The sequence below is a fragment of the Acipenser ruthenus genome, chromosome 3 (assembly GCF_902713425.1).
Source record: "Acipenser ruthenus chromosome 3, fAciRut3.2 maternal haplotype, whole genome shotgun sequence".
Taxonomy (NCBI): Eukaryota; Metazoa; Chordata; class Actinopteri; order Acipenseriformes; family Acipenseridae; genus Acipenser; species Acipenser ruthenus.
The window spans coordinates 47,195,835-47,216,759 of NC_081191.1; the positions used below are offsets into that span (position 1 = coordinate 47,195,835).

Here is a 20,925-nt window from a genome sequence, read left to right on the forward strand (position 1 = left end):
GTTAACATATATGAAATTAGATAGTTTGATATATGTTTCTTATATTAAATATATATGCTTTTTATATGAGCCATATAAAGAATGTATATCATATTATGTAAAATTGGATATGTTACAAACATATATCATATATGCAACACATACTAAACAATGGTTGTTTGTATATACAATTTATATTGTTCATATATGAATTTAGTATTACACATATGAAACATGACATTTAAGTTTTTATATGAATCTCTATATTGGTTGTCAATACAAATATCAGTATATAATTAAATAGCATATATATATATATATATATACGTTTTTGCAACAATACTATATGTGCACTGTATATTACAAAATAGTTACTGTACTGACTGTTAAAAAGGGATAGAAGGCAATATTGTACTGGAAATTGCTTTTATTTCAAAGTTTTACAACTGCAAAACTTGTCATATACACATTTGTTCCATTCATAATAAGAAAACAATATATTAGTCAATTTGCACAATTTGCTCTTGAGTCTGTAAATATATCTCTACATCATTTCCAGATGTCTTAAAATGCAATGTGATATATCTCTAAATGATCATTTGGCTTGTCATACTCATATGTGATGCTGCATGTTATAAAAGTCTAATGGTGTGTTTACACTGGCCGTTTTTAGGACAACTTAGGGCCATCTCTAAATGGCTTCTCTTCCAATAGTGGTAGACTCAAAATAGTAAGGTTTGATAAAAATAAAAAAAGTATTATTCCAAGAACAACAACAAGCAACCTAACTTGACAAAAACATATAATCATGTTGGAAAAGCTTATGCAAAATAGCCAAGTTAAATAATGGTGTACATTATACCACATATTATTTTTTTTGTGTGTGCAAATAACAGATTGAAATTATTTATCAAACATGTTATACACAAACTCCTTATACCTTACATGCCATTTGCAAAACACACATAGGAACTGTAACATGTAATCAGAACTGGAAGAAATTGAATTATTTGGATTCCTATTAAATCAAGGCTACATTATGACATACTCATTCAGTGCTCACATCTCCCTCACTTTGAGTCCATGTATGCTGTAGTTTTTGTTTACTTTTATTGCGAAGTTCAGCCAACTTGCCATTGATTGCTGAGCCAATAACAGCCTGTGGGGTATTAGGCCACTTCTGCAAAGTTGCTCCTTAAAAAGGAAACGTATCACAATTAAAACCCACAATTAATACATCAAATGTTACGTTTTTGTAGAAATCAATGTTTTAATAGGTTTTTAAAAGACAATTATGAAATAGGTAACATTGTAAAGAACATATTGTCCATAAATATCAATGCCACTATTACAATATAGCAACCCATATTAGAGAGAAAGAAACATTTTAATGTAGCAGACTCTAAAATGGCATTTATAAATATTAAAAAAAGATTAATGAACAAAATCTTACTGTAGATGGCATCAATCTTTGTTGCATCTAATGCAGGTCTGTGCTCTGTGGTGTCTTTGCTCCTCCCTCTCAAGTTACTTTTCAGCAAAACATCCAAAGGGAATAGATTCACAAGAAGAGTGCGCACAGATGATGTTGCTGTGTGTGAATTGTTGGCTAAAGCCCACACAAGTTTGTCACAGAACACCCCAATACCTGGATATATTTCTACCTGTAAAAAATAAAATAGAGGTGATTTAAACCAAACCCAAAACTTTTAAAGTTAGGAGTATCTTATTCCTATTCATAAATCAAAGAAATATCAGCATTGTTTTATACCTTGTCAAGAACCTGGGTTGGGTTTCCGGTCTTCATTGAATTTCCTGATTTTGGTGTAGTTGGAGGATCCACTTCTGGAGTTGATGAACGCCTGATATTGTTCATGGATCTGTGCAAAATCTCTTTTATTTCGGTCAAAAACATAGGCATTTCTTTAAAAAAACACACACACACACACACAAATATTATAAAGAAGCTTTAGCAGAATGGACATACAACTGTACAGTTTAAAGTAGGAAATATAAAGGACATAAATACTCTTAATATAAAAATTAGATAATGTTTTAATCTGATTTTTTTTTTTTTTGCGACAGTTCCTATACCTCAATTGTTTGAGTAATCTTACCTTAAGACATTTCAGTGTTTTATTTCCAGAAAAAAAAGTTTTACCTTTTCAAAGATAATAAGAATTTGTAAACTTTAAAAACCAAAAATATCACACAAATCAAAACAGCATAGTTGATAACAAACTCTGCAAACTTCCTTTCTCAAATCCTACATCAAACTACAGAAAAAGAAAATTGAGAAAGGTATTTTTGAACACAGAACCAAAACACACAGCAGACACCCAATCGCTGCTATAATACAAAATGTTTTAACATACCTTTGAAGAGCATTTCCTTAAGATTTTGATTCTCTCCTTAAGATCCTGATTTTCTTTCTGGAGCTGTACACTCTTCAAATGGTCTACTTCAACATCTCGTGTTTCAGCAGTGGAACCTGACTTGTATTTCTGTAAGCACTGTTTTGCCATGCTGGTCTCTGAAGATGTTTTCTTAACCTACATAAATAAATAACTTTTAAAATGTTTTGATATTAAATCCACCCAGAAAACTTGTGTTTAAACAAATCTCGATACGATTACACACTTAAATTACATAGGGGCAGGGGCTACTGCTTACCGGTTCTGTATCAGAACCATCTGAAGACGACTCATATCTCTTAGGCGTTTCCAGCGGCCTCTTCAGGCGTTTCCCCAGATCCTTCTTTTCAACGCACTCCTGCATCTTCTTTGCAATCGCGAATCTATTATCTAATAAAACAAATTAATAAATGTACCCTTTCTTTTCAACGACAACACAAAAAAGCGTAAACTTGGTGTTTTACTTACTATGAACAAAACAGCGCCCGCGTGCAAAGGCCATCCCTGTTTCTGTTTTTAACCCTGGCGCCATTCTACGATCGCTTCAGCTTGGCCTTCTTCAATAGGATTTCCATCCTCGTCAAAATCTTCATCATTGTAATTGCGAACAGCATCCGTACTGACTTCGCTGAATTTGCCTTTATCAGCTCCAGCTTTCCACTGAACCAAGGCAAACCTCCTCATTCTGACACACTTGAGCACAACGAAAATACAGTAAAAGATAATATAACCATTATCGCCAAAACACAGCTTTTCATATTCAGTACCACCCGTACGTTATACCAAAGTATCCAACAACAATTTAACATAAGTGTCAAGTAATGCTGTGCAATATTATCATTGTATAGCGTATTTTGGTATTGTTTTTAAAAAATGTGATTGATAAGCAAATACATATATCTCCACATTATTACCGTATGCCACCACTGAGTGACAAAGAATAGGCCTGCGTTCAGCAAAACTTAATTGCCTTTCAATTTTAGGGGGGGGGGGGTTGCACTCAAATTTTCTGTCACTTTGAAAATGTTAAAAATTAATTATGCACGTCCTTCCATGCCTGTCACAATAATATTAATATTTGTTTTATGTACATGTAATGACCATATGACCGCGCGCTGAAATTCTGAAATCAGTCTCTGCCCTGCTGCAATATTACGACTCGGTAATTGGCCAGCTACATGATTGACACGTAGTTACTCCAATAAAATATTTATATTAACTGATGGCGGGTTCGAAACAATCGTCTTTTCTAGTCATTTTTCTGCTATTGCAATATTTTGTAAATGATTCGGCATTAAAAGAATAATAATAATAATATTTTTTTTTAAATGGAACGGCATCTAATTAAAATGAAAAGGTACCTTTTACCGCAAGAAGATGAGGATATTTCAGAAAACAAGCGTGTCCCTTCTCGAACGAAAACCCGTTGGGAAAAGATGTAAGTATGTTTCATAATGAAATATTGAGATAGTAAAGTAAATATACAATTAATATAATATTAACTGTTTATGCATTCTGATTTTACAGTAAAACAATGGAATATTTTCAAACAATGTGCGAGGAACAGACTAATCAACAAATCGAAGACGAAAAGGTTTGTAAAATTTATTTCGGTAATCTGTTGCTTTGCAGAACACAGTATGGAATTCATTAAATACATTTGAAAGTAATCAGTGATATAATTTTGACGTATTTTCAAATTTTGCTTCACATATTTTTTTCATAAATGTTAAATTGCAAACGAGGATTACCATTAGTGTTATAAAATACGTTTACAGTTATTTTTCCAAAGTGTTTCTATTTTTTCATTATTAGACTACAGATGGTTCTGTGTTAGGAAGTGCAAACTCTTATCTTCAGCAGGTATGTACAGTATTTCAAATAATACGGACTAATATCCTGGACTTTTTGTTTTGTTTTAAGCTTTGGGATCTGGTCTTGATACATTTATTTGACCGTTTTTATTTTATTTTTATGTAACAATGTAAATACGCACACATCCTTGCCTTAAATATGTCTTACATTATGTAATATGGTTAAACACAATAATGTATGTTAATTCTACAGAAAGAAATGCAATCGGATCAGTCTCTGTTCAGTGATTCAACAGAATTTCAGACGGAACATGTAAATGAGGTATGCCGAAGTACATGTGTTTTCTCAACACTATATATGTGTGAGTTAGGTAAATATGTATGTGATCTATACCAATGTATGTTTTTCAGTGTGGTCTTAAGCATAGAGGTAGAGAGATATACTTACATGTAACGTTTGTTTGTGTCTGTATGTGTTTTAAATAATAATAGTACATTTCATTTATTGCCACAGGAAGAAAATGAAAACACAGAACATGTAGGTGACTCTTCCTTACAAATGGCAGAAGAGTCGTCTTGCGATACTATCTTTTGTTTTGAGACATGGATTAACACACGTTGCTGTAAATGATCTGCTAAAGCTTATTCAAATGCATTGTGAAGATAAATCGTCAGTGCCATCAACCAAATATTTTTTTTGAGAAGCCTTTGCTTGAATTTGTTGATGTGCTTCAGTTTCATCATTATTGTATTCACTGTGATCAATATCTAGGTGTGCTTGATTCATCACGGAAAACAACTACCTGTAGTTTTTGTTCAGCACCTGTTAATATGTGAAAATATGAAAAATGGAATTTTTTTATATATGTATCTTTGGAAAGTCAGCTAAGAGATATTTTAGAAAACCACGGAGTTCATAGTGGAATTATTTTAGTCAGGATTCTAAACATTGAGTTCAGATAAAAATGCTATACTGTATGTGCAGTTTTACAGAGTCCATACCATACTTTTAATTGTTATAGCATGTTAAAATTCTTAAATATTTTGGGTGGTATAATAATGTATTGTACAAAACATAATAAAAGTGTATGTGTACTGTAAATTTCCACAACATTACTTTTAATTCAAGGTGTTTATTTTATAATAAACTGGCTTTTGTCTCATTTGTCTGAAAGTAAACAAAGATGTTGTTCCATAAATGAAATCTATCTATCTATATCAATTTATCTGTCTATCTGACTATCATTACATCTATTGTTTCAGGTGACAAACATACTAGTTACATCTAAGTAGTTTTGTATTTCCTTTCAAATATAATTCTTACCATTTAAAGAAGCAATTTCATTTTAGTATTGGTTATAATTTAAAAGACTTTCACATATGATCATGTCATATTTTATGTATCAATATTTGTAGTGCCAAATTGAATCCCTATACTATGCATGCAATGTGAATTGTGTCCATGCTAACTTAATACACACCAGATATATCAATTAAACAATAAGAAATGTTGCACCTGAATCAGAGTTCAGTTAAATGCGCAGACATACAAAATTTCATAGGTATCTTATATGTAGACATTTACCATATATGTGTCCTTATATATCCCTGGCAATACACATATAAGTACAATATAAGTCTTATATGATACACATATGTTTTATAATAGCCATTCAGAAACTTATGTGAAACATATATATTTTTTCCATATGGGGCGGAACAGGACAGTGCTCAGAAAATAGCATTTTTAATAATAATTACGTATTACTTCAAAAGTTTGATGCATTTTTTTAACATGGCGAAAACCAGCACAAACTCTTACGCCTCCATTGACTCTCCATAGAAAAAATTCTAGCACAATGTTTGGGCGCAGTGAGACGGAACTAAAGGCGGAGTCGAGTATCTTTTTTTATTGCAAAAAAACTATTGTTCTAATATACAACAATTAAACAGAACAAGAGGTACACCGAACAAAACGGAAAATAATGTATATATGAATGTTAGCTTTAAATTATAACAAAGATCGGTAATTTGGAGATTTAAAGAACAATCCAGAGTATTCTTAAAGTTATCTAGGGGCCGGACCAAATCAAACCCTGATCGCTCTTGCAAAAGAGTGTTTATGCGATAATATCGCTAGTTCCACATCGCATTTTCCTGGCTTGTGTCAGCACCGTGCCAGTCGGGTATGAGGATGCTGGCATTGCTTTGTGTCAGCACCATGTAATGCCAGCATCCTCATACCCGACTGGCACAGTGCTACCCACTGTGTATAATAACTGCATAAGAACAAAGATTAAAAAAAAAAAGGTTAACAAAGAAACTATGTGCGAGTATTATAAAATTAAAATGCTTATAAAAAATAAATAAAAAACTTGGGGTGAATAGAACCCCAAACACTGTTGCCAGGATCAGTACCGGTACATATTATATACAGTAAGAAGTCGAATGAAATGCTATCCAGTGCCATGAAAAAAAAAAAAAAGTTGATTGCTGATTTTATATATTTTTAAGTCGGGTAGTCGTATTTATTATTATTATTATTATTATTATTATTATTATTATTATTATTATTATTATTATTATTGTTATTATTATTATTATTCCTTCTGTCGAAAACCCAAAGCAAATTTAAAAACTTTATTTTGATGATTCTGAGATGACCTTTATAGGTATTACGTAATTTGGTTATCTACACGGATTTATACATTTCGAAGGGACCGCTTGGCATGCTGACACGGTATAGCCAAAATATGCTCCCTTGTACTGGAACGGTGGGCTTGTTCTTACATGCCGAGAATTTGGGCTTCATAATGTTTATGTGTAGGCCAACATGTTGACGTACTTTACGAGAGTAACCAAATATTAAAAACTAAAAGTTAATATCTTTAAAGTGGTTAAAACATTCATATGTTTTTTATTAGTTTTCGAGTTTGTTTACATTTGTTAGCCTTGAGTTTGATTGAAGCTCATTGTAATGGAGCACTGTGCCTTTAAGAAATGAATAATTTGAACAGAGGTAGGTGGACTTAAAAAAGTGTACCGTCCGTAGTCGTAGCTTACTACAAAGATCAGAAATAAACGAAAATATATCTAAAAAGCTTTAATATCTCTAAAAGAGACACTGCTTCAAGCAAACCTCTCCGTGAGTAGAAAAGAGTTTATTGTTTGACCGTATTAAATAAATAATACATATTGCTTTATTGAACATTTAACTCAAACTGTGGCAAAAAAAACAACGACAAAAGAAAAGTAGGCAAAAAGAAGTCTTGTGCGTGTTCCGTTTAAGGGTTCAACAAATAACATATATTATGATAATAATACACATACTAATATTTGATACTGTAAAGTCTTAATTTTAAATTATTCGGTGTTGTGTGCATGTGTTCCATATAAGAAGTCATCTTGAGGCATGTACTGTTTTTTTTTTCTTTTGCAAATATCAGGATGTTTAGTGTTTTTTTTTTGTTTGTTTGTTTTTTTTTTACTATTTTCTTAATACGCGATAGCTTACGATAAGTTTTAAGTTGACTATAAAATCCGGTCCTGCGAAAGTCTTGCGATGTGATTTATAGCTGGAATTGAGTAGATTTGGTTGGGCGATAGCAAACCACTCCCCCTTCTCAACCCACTTGTAGTCAACAAGCAATAGCTGCTTTTTGAAGGGCGAAAAGGGCTTGTTTTGGTTCCGTGAGATTTCGCTTGAATTTTTTCTTGTGTTTTGTTACCGTGAATGCTTTCGCATCCTCGTTCGCTAAGTGCTAATTTTGATTTGGTCTGGCACCAGGTCTTGTTTGAAAAGCATAAAAGAAGGGTGATTGTTTGTACATTTTGATTTATGAATATGAAACTTTCCCAATAAAATAATACAGTTAACAAAACGGGATAGCTTACTGACATTTTCTTCATAACCAAAGATAATGTTCTTTATGTCAAATTAAACAAAATGAGAGGTTTCCCTTAAAATAAACAATGAAACATCAGTCCAGAAAGACTTAGTGTAATCACAGATTACACCATGTAACAATTTTTTTTTTTGGTTCCTGGTAGTAAGTGTTATTTCCTAATTGCTTATGCCTCAAAAGTATAGAAAATGGCTATTATTCCCCACAAACTTTGCTTTTGTGACCAGGACAGTGATATTTTGAAATGTACCTATTTTCCAGAACATTCCAGATAGATTCAGTGCTGGGTGAAATAAATGTATTTTTGTAGGATGGTACAGAGGGGAAAAGAGAGCCATGAAGTTCGCTATCCCAAGAATTTGGCGGGAACCCACTGACCACTCAAGCAACTGCTACTTCTGCATGGTGGACCCTTCCAAACGTCGGACTGGCAAAAATGCACCTGCTATCACGTATCCGGACCTTCCTTCATCCATCGCCCCGGTGCCACACTGCCATGAGCTCCCCGTACCCACTCCTCCGGAGAGAGAGCAGCCGTCTTTAGAAGAGAGCAGCAAGTCAGAGAGCGAGGAAGACGTTGTAGATCCAGATGACAATTTCAGAGGTGGAGCTGAGGAGAGAAACCCATACTACCCCAACCAAAAAGACCTCAACGACTTGATTAGAGATCTTGGTCTCACCAAGTCCAATGCCAAGCTTTTGACGTCTAGGCTCAAGCAGTGGAACTTGTTGGATGAAAGTGTGCAAGTCGCAGATCAGAGGAAGCGTCACCAACCTTTTTCCAGCTTCTTCACCCGTCAAGATGGGCTCTGCTTCTGCCACAATGTGACCAGTCTGTTCGAGGCAATCAGAATCGCCTGTAACCAGAATGAGTGGCGCCTCTTTATTGACAGCTCATCCAGGAGCCTCAAAGCCGTGCTGCTCCATAATGGTAACAAGTACCCGTCTCTTCCCCTGGCTCACTCGGTGCACCTCAAAGAGGATTACAACAGCATCAAGACCTTGCTGGACGCCTTGAAGTATGATGAGTACGGCTGGGAGGTCATAGGAGACTTCAAAATGGTGGCATTCCTGATGGGTCTCCAAGGCGGTTTTACCAAGTTTCCCTGCTATCTTTGCCTTTGGGACAGCAGGGACACCAAGGCGCACTACCACAGGCAGGACTGGCCACAGCGGACCGAGTTCTCTGTGGGGAGGAACAACGTCAAGTGGGAGCCACTGGTGGACCCCCAGAAGGTGCTGATGCCACCACTGCACATCAAATTGAGCCTTATGAAACAATTTGTCAGAGCTCTAGATAAGGAGTCGGCAGCCTTCAAGTACCTTCAAGACTTCTTCCCTAAGCTGTCTGAGGCAAAGGTCAAAGCCGGTGTCTTCGTCGGACCACAGATAAAGAAGATCCTGGAGTGCAATGAATTCCCCAAGAAGCTCACTAGTAAGGAGAAAGCGGCTTGGAACAGCTTTGTCGCAGTGGTTCCGTGATTCCTGGGCAATCACAAGGCCAAAAACTATGTGGAGCTGGTTGAGACTCTGGTGAAGAACTACGGCACAATGGGCTGTAGGATGTCCCTCAAAGTCCATATCCTTGATGCTCATCTTGATAAATTCAAGGAGAACATGGGAGCGTACTCGGAGGAGCAAGGCGAGCGCTTCCACCAGGATATACTGGACTTTGAACGCCGCTACCAAGGACAGTATAACGAGAACATGATGGGAGACTACATTCGGGGGCTGATTCGTGAAAGTGATTTACAGTATAATCGTAAATCTCGAAAAACTACTCACTTCTAAATCTTTTGTAGTCATTTTTGTATTACTTTAGTATAAATACATGTTAATTTGGATTCATATGTTGTTTTTTTCTGACTTTATGTGAACGAAAAGACACAAATTCGCCTGTTTTCTCAATGGAAATAGGTAAATTTCAAAATATCACTGTCCTGGTCGCAAAAGTTTGTGGGGAATAATAGCCATTTTCTATACTTTTGAGGCATAAGCCCCCTATTTTACTGCATTTAATCCTGTACTTCAGAATACTGTAATCTGCCAAGTGTTTAACCTGTAGTACTTTGTATTTAATCATATCCTGATGTAACTATCACTATTTAATCATATCCTGATGTAACTATCACTATTATCTGCTGTATTATTGAATTGTGGTTTGTCACACTTGAACAAAAGTTATTGTATTTCTTGTTCTTATTGTATTACTTGTATTGTAACACTTGAAATGTATTTGCTTACGATTGTAAGTCGCCCTGGATAAGGGCGTCTGCTAAGAAATAAATAATAATAATAATAATAATAAGCAATTAGGAAATAACGCTTACTACCCAGGAACAAAAATTGTGTTACATAGTGTTACAAATAAATGACATATATCCTCCTCTTCTTGACCTCAGAATGCACAGGCACTAGAAATCAAGGGATTAAATTTAGAGATATACTTATTACAGGGATAACACCTATGGAGTATTTTAAAATGAATTTCTTTTACATTATTATTAATAGCAAATCTATAAGGTATTAGCCAGGAAAAGGACCAGTTTAGAGGTCCCAAAATCTGTTCCCAATAAATTCTGGATTTTGAAATGTGATACTGGGGCAAGCAACGATTACGAATAAATGTATTATTACAATTACCTAGAAGATCCTTACCATCAATAACTAAAGAAGGTAAGGCACTGTGGCTTATAGAATTATAAAGTAAATAATAAAGTACATAAGGTTGAAGGTATGGCATCAAAAACAATTGCATAATAAGGTTGTAAAGGGATAATTATATTTATTTAAAAACTGAGTATAACTTAACAGTGATCCATCTCTACTGAATAAATCTATTAGAAATATAATGCCTTTATTAGCCCAATTTTCAAAATATAAAGAATGATGTTTGTAAGTAATTGTGGCGGAGTGTCCCGCCCCTATTTATTATTATTTGTATTTTTGTTTGCGGCGCGGGTAAAAGCGCCGCGTCTTTTATTATTATATTTAAAAACCCTGTGAGGATGCATGGCTGATCAGCTACTGATTATTTAACTAGCTGACAGTCATGCATCCTTACCAAATGCGTGCAGACTCTGGCCGAGGGATAATAAGATAATTACCAACTAGTTAATCCCTCGGCCAGAATATATAAACCTGCAGCTCTCTGCACTCGAGGTTGGGTGTACAGAGGAGAGTACGGGGAGCGGAGAGAGCGAGTAACATTGAAAAAAACAATTGCTAAAACGTGCTGGATTACCCAGCACATCACTTACTTGTTTGTTTGTTCATTCGTTTGGCCCTCGTGCCCTTTTGTTTTGTGTTTTGTTAAATCTTTTGTTTTGTTTATTAATAAATACGCTGAGTGCCGCAGCATTCAGCTTCACTCGCCCATCCACTGTTTTGGTTTCTACTTCCTGGTCCGTGACGTCACCACTGCGAGCCAGACTGCCACATATGGTGTCCAGCGTGGGACAAACAACGCCTCCAACAGCCAAACCAGGAAAGGAAAGGACGTTTTTTTTGTTTTTTTCAAAGTGTTTTTTGTGTGTTGTGTTTGAAAAAAAAAAAGAGAAAAAAATTGATAAAGTTGATGCATACATGGAGAGGTGGCATGAGCATCAGAGGGAGTTGAAGGAAGGAGGGGCTACGTGGTGCCTCGCCTGCCTGGAGTATGGGCACCTCCCTGAGGTGTGCCCATATGAAGACCCCCTCTTTGTACAGGCCTTTGATCGAGGTGAGGTGGAGACTGCGGAGGACTGGATCCACCTGAAGGCCATACCATCGCCGCAGGTGGATCAGGAAACCTGTCTCACCTGCCTCAAAGGGGAGGAGTGGTGCTTTGCCGTCGGCAAGGTCGGGCACAAAGCACCCGACCAACCCCCTCCATGGCAGGAGGTGGAACTGCTGGTCCCGAAGAAGGGAAGGAGGGGCGGTGCTAAGAAGGCAAAGAAGCCCGCACGTCCTGCGCCTGAGTGGGAGGAGCCCGAACGTCCTGCGTCTGAGTGGGAGGAGCCCGAACGTCCTGCGCCTGAGTGGGAAGAGCCCGAACGTCCTGCGCCTGAGTGGGAGGAGCCCGAACGTCCTGCGCCTGAGTGGGAGGAGCCCGAACGTCCTGCACCTGAGTGGGAGGAGCCCGAACGTCCTAAGCCCAAGAGGGGGGAGTCGGTGCGTCCACAGCCCAAAAGGGAGGAGTCGGTGCGTCCACAGCCCAAAAGGGAGGAGTCGGTGTGTCCACGGCCCGAAGAGAGGGAAGTCGGGGCTTCCACAGCCCTAGGACCCAAGCTGCAGTCCCAAGAGCCAGAAGGGGAGGAGTTACAGGCTCAACCCCCTGAATTTTTCTGGGGGGGAGAAGGGCAGGATGCTGGTGTTCCCCAGCAGCCTCTATTTATGCTGCTGAAGGGAGCACGGCACACACCAGCCCAGCCGCCACAGCAGAGGGAGCCAGCACCGCCACAGCCTCCCTCTGAGTGGCCAGCATCCACCCCATCGCCTCTGTCTCCACCACCACCAGGAGCAGAGCAGCAGGAGCTGCCTCTGTCTCCACCACCACCAGGAGCAGAGCAGCAAGAGCTGCCTCTGCCTCCGCCACCTCCACCAGCAGAGGGTGAATGCCTGCTGGTTCCGCCTCCACCATCGTGGGAGGACTGCTTGCCCCTCCCACCTCCACCAGCAGAGGGTGAATGCCTGCTGGTTCTGCCTCAACCGCCGTGGGAGGACTGCTTGCCCCTCCCACCTCCACCAGCAGAGGGTGAATGCCTGCTGGTTCCGCCTCCACCGTCGTGGGAGGACTGCTTGCCCCTCCCACCTCCACCAGCAGAGGGTGAATGTCTGCTGGTTCTGCCTCAACCGCCGTGGGAGGACTGCTTGCCCCTCCCACCTCCACCAGCAGAGGGTGAATACCTGCTGGTTCCGCCTCAGCCGCCGTGGGAGGACTGCTTGCCACTCCCAGCTCCACCAGCAGAGGGTGAATACCTGCTGGTTCCACATCCACCGTCATGGGAAGGACTGCTCCTGCCCTGCCTCGCACCACCCAGGGATGCCTGCCTCGCATCGCCTGGGGCTGCCTGTTGCTCCGCATCACCTGGGGCTGCCTGTTGCTCCGCATCACCTGGGGCTGCCTGTTGCTCCACATCGCCTGGAGAGCCACCAGCTACAGGGAACGAGGGAGAAGTGGAGCTCCCGCTGCCGCCTCCATGGCCAGGGGCTCCCCTCCCGAGTTCACCTCCCGAGGGTCCGCTGCCGCTGCCGTCGCCTCCCGAGGGTCCGCTGCTGTCGCCTGGGGTCGCCAGGGATCCTGCTTCGCCTGGGGTCGCCAGGGATCCTGCTTCGCCTGGGGTCACTACACTATGGCCGGAGCCCTACGGAGGGGAACGGACGGCCATGAAGAAAGGGGGAGAGGTCCGGAGACCAGCTCCCCCAGCCGCACTTTCGCGGCCGGAGATCATGTGGTCGGAGCCCCACGGAGGGGAGCTGCCGGCCATGAAGAAAGGGGGGGAGGTCAGGAGACCAGCTCCCCCAGCCGCACTTTCGCGGCCGGAGATCATGTGGTCGGAGCCCCACGGAGGGGAACTGCCGGCCTTGAAGAAGGGGGGGGGAGGTCAGGAGACCAGCTTCCCCAGCCGCACTTTCGCGGCAGGAGATTGTGTGGTCAGAGCCCCACGGAGGGGAACTGCTGGCCGTGAAGAGGAGGGGGAAGGTCAGGAGACCAGCTCCCCCAGCCGCACTTTCGCGGCAGGATAGAGTGTGGAGGGAGCCCCGGAAGAGGGAGCTGCCGGCCACGAAGAATTGGGGGGTGCCAGAAATTCCACCATGGCCACCCCCCAGAAGCAACTTGCTTCCCCCTCTTCCAGGACATTGAGACTAAGGGGGGAGGTGGCCGAAAAGGCCATGTGTGCTGCGCACAAGGGGGGGCATGTGTGGCGGAGTGTCCCGCCCCTATTTATTATTATTTGTATTTTTGTTTGCGGCGCGAGTAAAAGCGCCGCGTCTTTTATTATTATATTTAAAAACCCCGTGAGGATGCATGGCTGATCAGCTACTGATTATTTAACTAGCTGACAGTCATGCATCCTTACCAAATACGTGCAGACACTGGCCGAGGGATAATAAGATAATTACCAACTAGTTAATCCCTCGGCCAGAGTATATAAACCTGCAGCTCTCTGCACTTGTTGTTGGGTGTACAGAGGAGAGTACGGGGAGCGGAGAGAGCGAGTAACATTGAAAAAAACAATTGCTAAAACGTGCTGGATTACCCAGCACATCACTTACTTGTTTGTTTGTTCATTCGTTTGGCCCTCGTGCCCTTTTGTTTTGTGTTTTGTTAAATCTTTTGTTTTGTTTATTAATAAATACGCTGAGTGCCGCAGCATTCAGCTTCACTCGCCCATCCACTGTTTTGGTGTCAGTTACTTCCTGGTCCGTGACGTCATCCACCTCACCACTGCGAGCCAGACTGCCACAGTAATGAACTGGCTATTCCATATACAGTATTTGTGGGGTGAAAATCAGATAATTTCAAGGGAAGTTTTCTAATATCAAAATCACATTTTAACAGAAATTCTAAACCACCACATTTTTTAAACAGTAAGGTGGGAATCATAAACCAGGTGGAACCCTTGTCACACAACATTTTTTTTTTAATCCAATTAAAGTTTTATTGATGGAAGAGAACGATTTTGCATTTAGACCCCCTTCATTCAATTTCCTACAAAGCAAATTTCTATTTATATATTCAGTTTTATTACGCCATATAAACTTAAACAGCAGACTGTCTACAGATTTACAAAGCTGGGGAGACACAAGGAGAGAGAGAGCTGGGTATACAATTCTAGAAATGTCTTCTGCTTTTGAGAGGAGTATCCTACCATGCAGGGGCGGACTGGGACCCAAAATCGGCCCGGGAAGTTCGGGTCCACCGGCCCACATTTATGTCAAAATCAACATATCGAAATAATAATGAAGTCAGCGCACCGTCATGATGAAGTATCGGTAATAAAAAAAATATAGAGTTTTTAATTGTTCGGGTAAAACTTCTCTCTAAATTGTAGGCTATAGCTACTACCAGGTTTTCAAACATATTAGGGGTGATTTAGGTATGGCAAAGTATAGGCTATGGCAGCTGCCATACCAGGGCTTCATGATCTAGAAGTCACAAATAACAGGAGATCCTATTGAAAATATCAGATTTTTCCATCTATGAAATATTTTTCTATTCATTATTCTTTGTCTCCGCACGTCTATCTGTCTGGCACCGCTTTGCAGTCAGTGAATACAACATTGTATCAGAGCTAAATTCTTTCATCAATTTGTCCAGTTTACGCACCACAGATTATTTCATTGATGGCTCTGCTCTATGCAATTACAATTTTCTTTTTACAGTAATCGGTGGTCTAAAATCTAATTACATATCAGATTATTTTAAACACAAGATTGCCGACAGTTGATAGGCTATTATTTAGTATTAGTATTTACTGTAAGCAAATAATAAACATGGGTAGCCCATTTATCAAGTAGAAAGAAGCCATTCTCCGCACACCAATACCAACTTCAGTAGGCCTAATAATAAACTGTAAAGTATAAACACATATCTTATTTATCAATTCTAGAAACCATCACCGACCTCACACAGATTGCGGTCTCCCAATAGGCCTAATAAAAAAAAAAAACCTGTAAATTCTAAACATATCGGCTCATATTTAGCAATTCTATAAACCATTAGCAGCACTCAGCGCCAGTACAACCCAAAATTACAATAGGGTTTCAGAACCCCTAATTATATCTCAAAATACAGTCAACTACTTCATCCAAATCCATAGTAAACGAGACTGTCCTACCTTACGTCGCCAGCAGACGTCGCAGCAGTGCACTCTTCTGCGCAATCCTGTCAATAACTCCATCACTGTCTAGGGCCATCAGTATGTCTTTCTCTGTAGACATTAGCATGAACCTTTCGAAGTGGTCTTGGGACATAGTGCTTCTCAGTCTATTCTTGACAAAATTCAGAGTGGAGAAACACCTTTCACATGCTACTTGAGTTACTGACAAAGTCAGGAGGAATTTGTAGCCCAAACCAATTAAATGATAGGCATCAGTCAATAAATTGTATCGGGATAGAATCAAATAGCAACACATGGCACTGTTTTTGCATGAAGTGCACGTTTTGTTCTCTAGCTCTAGCTCTTCTTCACATGCTCCACTGTTTCCATCCTCCTCAGGCATCTCACTTGTTGTTCTGACCATATATCTATGATCCAGACGGTGTATGGAAAGGAGGGATGGATCTGTCAATCAAATTGGGCAAACAGCGTTTTGCTATGTGCTGAATAAATAACACGTAAGAAATGCAATTGACTATTATTATTTTTTTTTTAAAGATTAAATTAAATTAGATTGATACAGATGGCTAAACAATGCTAATGGTTCAAACGGTTATGTTATCTCCAGGATTCTAAATATATATTATTTTTTGTCAAACTATATTTAATTTAATGTTTATGAACCCAGTCAACCAAATATAGATTCTCCCTAGCTTTTGTGATGTGCAGTTCGTGAACGACTCGTTCTTTCCGGTTCAAATAAACCTACATAAACAATCTTAATGCGGTCTACATTGATTGGTTTTGTGTCATTGAATCAAATGAACGAAATGAATCGATTCACCAAACTGAACTGAATCAAATGAATCGAGACACTAAAAAGAATCGAACTGCCCATCACTATCATCCACTATCAATACAAGAGGTTCAAACGAAAGACGAAATCTGGCTGACCAATCACGTTCTAAGAAAATCCGGGCAAGTCCAATCAGGGAGTGGCCACTCCTCGCCCCCCCTTAGATATTGCGATATTGGATCTACCCAAGAGATGACTGGTGTGGTGATGTGTGTGCAAGCGAGAGAGTGAGGCTGCCAAGTTAATAACAGCGTCATTCCCAGCATGTAATGGGAAGAAAAAGAAAAATAATAATTATAAATCAAACGTAGACCAGCGGCCCATGCAGGTCCAAACAGACAGGCCCACCGGGGATTCTCCCGTACTTACCGATGGCCAGTCCGCGCCTGCTACCATGAATAGATAGATATCTTCTCAACCAGTTATCAAAAACACATTTGGCTTTTTAAAATTTATCTTGAAAATTATGAGAATTGCTACACTGTTTATCCTTACTAACTAGAATCCCAAGGTATTTAACTTTATCTTTAATTTCAATACCACAAATTACTTTTAATGGGGTATCATGAATAGCTAAAAGCTCACGGGCTGTATTTTCCCCTGTGGGCAAAAAATCAACACTTTATCACTGTATGCAATTAAATTTTTAGACACTAAGCAAAGATCAGTTCTGGATTTTGCTAAACCAGACCGGTTTGACCAAGTAAAGGATATACACTTCTCATTAAAGAATCCCCATGCGTCTGTAAGATTAAAATTACAGCACACATCTAAAATATTATTGCTCAGACCCAATTGTGAAGGAAACCGGTCGATGATATTATTAGGTGCTTCATTAAAGTCACCTCCAATAACCAAATAAGCATTGGGAACACGGGAAAGAAACTGAATTAAACTGTTGGAAGTATTGTCAAAAAAAGTATTGTTAAGAGACAAATTGTTAAAGTCATAAAAATTAGTAATAATAAAATAGAAATCGTCCAACAACCTTACAACAATACAACAACCTTCAACATCTGCCCATGACTCTACCACAGCTCATTCAAAGTTAGGGTTTAAGAAAATTGCAACACCTGCAGAACAATTAGTACCATGACTAAGAAACATTTTTCACCCCATTGATTTTCCCAAAATTTCACATCAGAATTAAAAGAGTGTGTCTCCTGTAATAATAAGTCCGCTTTTCTTGTTTTACAAAATAAAAAAAAATATCTTTCCTTTTAGTTAAATCCCAGATACCCCTAACATTTAAAGATAAACAAGAACATTCAGAAACGGAATGTTTGATTACTTCTGTTTTCTACTAAGAAGCAATATGCAAAAATAGTAATTAGACTAGATTAGGTTAAATCGTAAGAGAATGCCATAATGACCCCTGAAAATATTAAGTCTCATCAGAAACTTCCTAACAAAAAAGCCCATCAATAAAGTCAAAGCGTCCTCTGAAGCCAGCTCTTTTGCCATCCTTCCTAGCTTTCTCAATCAAAGGCCACAGTTTCTGTCTGAGTTCTTTATCCTCTGAAGTTAAGTCCTCAAAAATGTTGTCTGAGTAAGCGGCTGTTTTTGGAATCCTTCCAGACCTGATCATGGCAGGTACGGGATATAAATTGCACAATAACTCTTCTTGGTTGTCCAGTAAGATTCTTCGGCCCTAATCTGTGTACAATGTCAACAGAGACATTCAATTTCCCAGCTATGTCTAGGGAAATTTCAGAACAGAGATCAATGACCCTTTTTTTGATGTCTTCCATTTCAACTTCTGGGATCCCTGCAATTCTTAGATTCCAGCGTCTTCTGTACCTTGTCTGTACATCTAGATTTCAGAGACATGTTTTCATTCCTCAAAGCCGTTATATCCTTCTCGAGTAAATCCACTTTGTGAAATGCATTCCCACATCCTGAACCCAGAGACTCCAACGAGGAAGACAACTTCTCAATGATAGTATTCTGAGCTGTAAATTTACTTTCCAAGGAGGCTGTTTGCAGTGCTTTCACATGCTTTCACATGTTTTGGTTAAAGCCGTAATTGCATTCAGCAGATCGTGATTCGTCACTGCCTCCTGTTGCACATGGATTTTTGATTTCTTTGCTAACGGTTCCTTACTTGGAGTCTCGGGAGGTAATGGAATAGCATCTGCTTGTTCTTCTTTTAGAACATTGAATTTGTTCGGGTGAGCATAGTTGTGTAAATCGTCTGAATACATAACTGCCTGTCGCACAGCTTTTTTTCTGTGGCGATTTGTTTTCATGAATTGCTCATGAAAAAGTATGTCACACAGAATAAAGAAATATACAAAAAGTTAACTAAAAAAAAGTAAAAAATAAATTGTAATATAGGTTTCTCAAGAAATCATCATTTGTTGGGGCCAAGGGGCAAGTAGTACCTCAGCGAAAGAAAACACTGCTTACCACACGGCGTCCACCTTGGAACCCAAATCGGAGTCGAGTATTTTGTTAAATAGAATATCTTTGTCTTGATCTCTGAAAAATGTTGGTGTCCTGTCAGTGTAACACTCATTGTGATCCCTGTTGGTGCAAGGACGTATGGTTCCTCTCAATACTGGTTGATGAGAGTAACGCTATTTGTGGTCCCCACTGGACAAAAAGGAACGTTAATTTCTGAGAATTAGTTATGCTGAAGGATAGCCTATATATTTGGTAAAAGTAAAACATAAACAAATAAATACATTAATAAATATTGAAATAAATGAATACATAAATCAATACATAGACATTTCTTTCTTTATCTATCTGGGCAGCAGTGTGTAGTAGTGGTTAGGGCTCTGGACTCTTGACCGGAGGGTCATGGGTTCAATCCCAGGTAGGAGACACTGCTGCTTTACCCTTGAGCAAGGTACTTTACCTAGATTGCTCCAGTAAAAACCCAACTGTATAAATGGGTAATTGTATGTAAAAAAATAATGTGACATCTTGTAACAATTGTAAGTCACCCTGGATAAGGGCGTCAGCTAAGAAATCAATAATAATAATTATTATATGTATGCATGTTATATATTCCATATTTAAGCACATACATTAAACTTTCTGCTATTTGTTTACTGTATATCACTGCCAAAGGAAGTTTGAGATTTTTTAAATTAACAGCATGCGCTGGTCCACGAAGTTGTTCTTCAACTGCTATAGAACGTTTATCTTGAAAGAGACCTTCTTCACAACGCGAAGTAATTTACTGACAGGTGGGTAAAAGCTATTATTAATTATTTGTGTTGATTTAAGAAACCCCTGAATTAAGGATGTATCAGACAGCAGTAGAACATCCACGAGTAAAATAAAAAGTTATTTAACTTTTGTTAATGAAATGGGTGAATAACAATATATTTTTTAGAAAGTACAAAACATGACTGATGACGATAATCAATCAGCCTGAATTGAGAAAATAAATTACTCGCAGCGAGTTTACTAAAGCCAGTAAAAAAAAAGAAAAACATTACAATACAGTATATTATTAATACAGTGACAATACAACTGTAGTAATATTCGTATTGTAATTGTTTATGTCTACAACTTTAACCCTTAGCGGTCCTTTTATTCAGCGCGTCTCAGGCGCATCAGGTCCAATTTATTTTCACACACGCAGTTTATTTTAGACGCGCTGTTTAAAAGTATTTTTTTCACAGTAAAACATGTTTAAAAGGCACTGCATATCAACAGGACACTCAGTACTGCATCCCCAGCCCCGCCCCACCCCTTGTTCGCTGTATTTTTCACATACCTCTTCATAGTCGTGTATACCGATAAATCATCTCCTGATCACTCCTTTTATCACCAAACTCCTCAATAATGCGATCCAAGTCATTATTTTATTACTATAATATCTAAAGAAAGCTCTGCAAATGTCTGTGATATTCTTTGAGCGCTGGATGCAGAAGCAACTATCTTGTTTGTTTATGTCCGTGTTATCTATGTGAATCTGTATTCATGAGATACCCCCCCCCCCCATTTATTACATTGAATAAACTTTTGATCAATTCAATTTAGAAATGCATGTAACTGCTATTAGTCATTGCTATTATTTAATAAATACTCTTAGTATATCACAGATTATTATATACATTTTCAGATATCCAACTCACTATACAGCAGTGGCGACGCGTAACTGTTGATAGTGGGGGGGCACAATTTAAAGTTCCT

At 39.0% G+C, this 20,925-nt stretch overlaps 1 long non-coding RNA gene across 1 annotated transcript; it reads right to left on the reverse strand.

Annotated features, from left to right (window-relative positions):
* Positions 1 to 220: 220 nt before the first annotated feature.
* Positions 221 to 2,573, reverse strand: LOC117435488 (uncharacterized). The gene is made up of 4 exons (XR_009325556.1): positions 2,355 to 2,573; positions 1,751 to 1,902; positions 1,433 to 1,643; positions 221 to 1,173 (listed from the first exon to the last, which is right to left on the reverse strand). It is a non-coding gene; the product is annotated as an uncharacterized LOC117435488 (long non-coding RNA).
* Between the last annotated feature and the right edge of the window lie 18,352 nt (positions 2,574 to 20,925).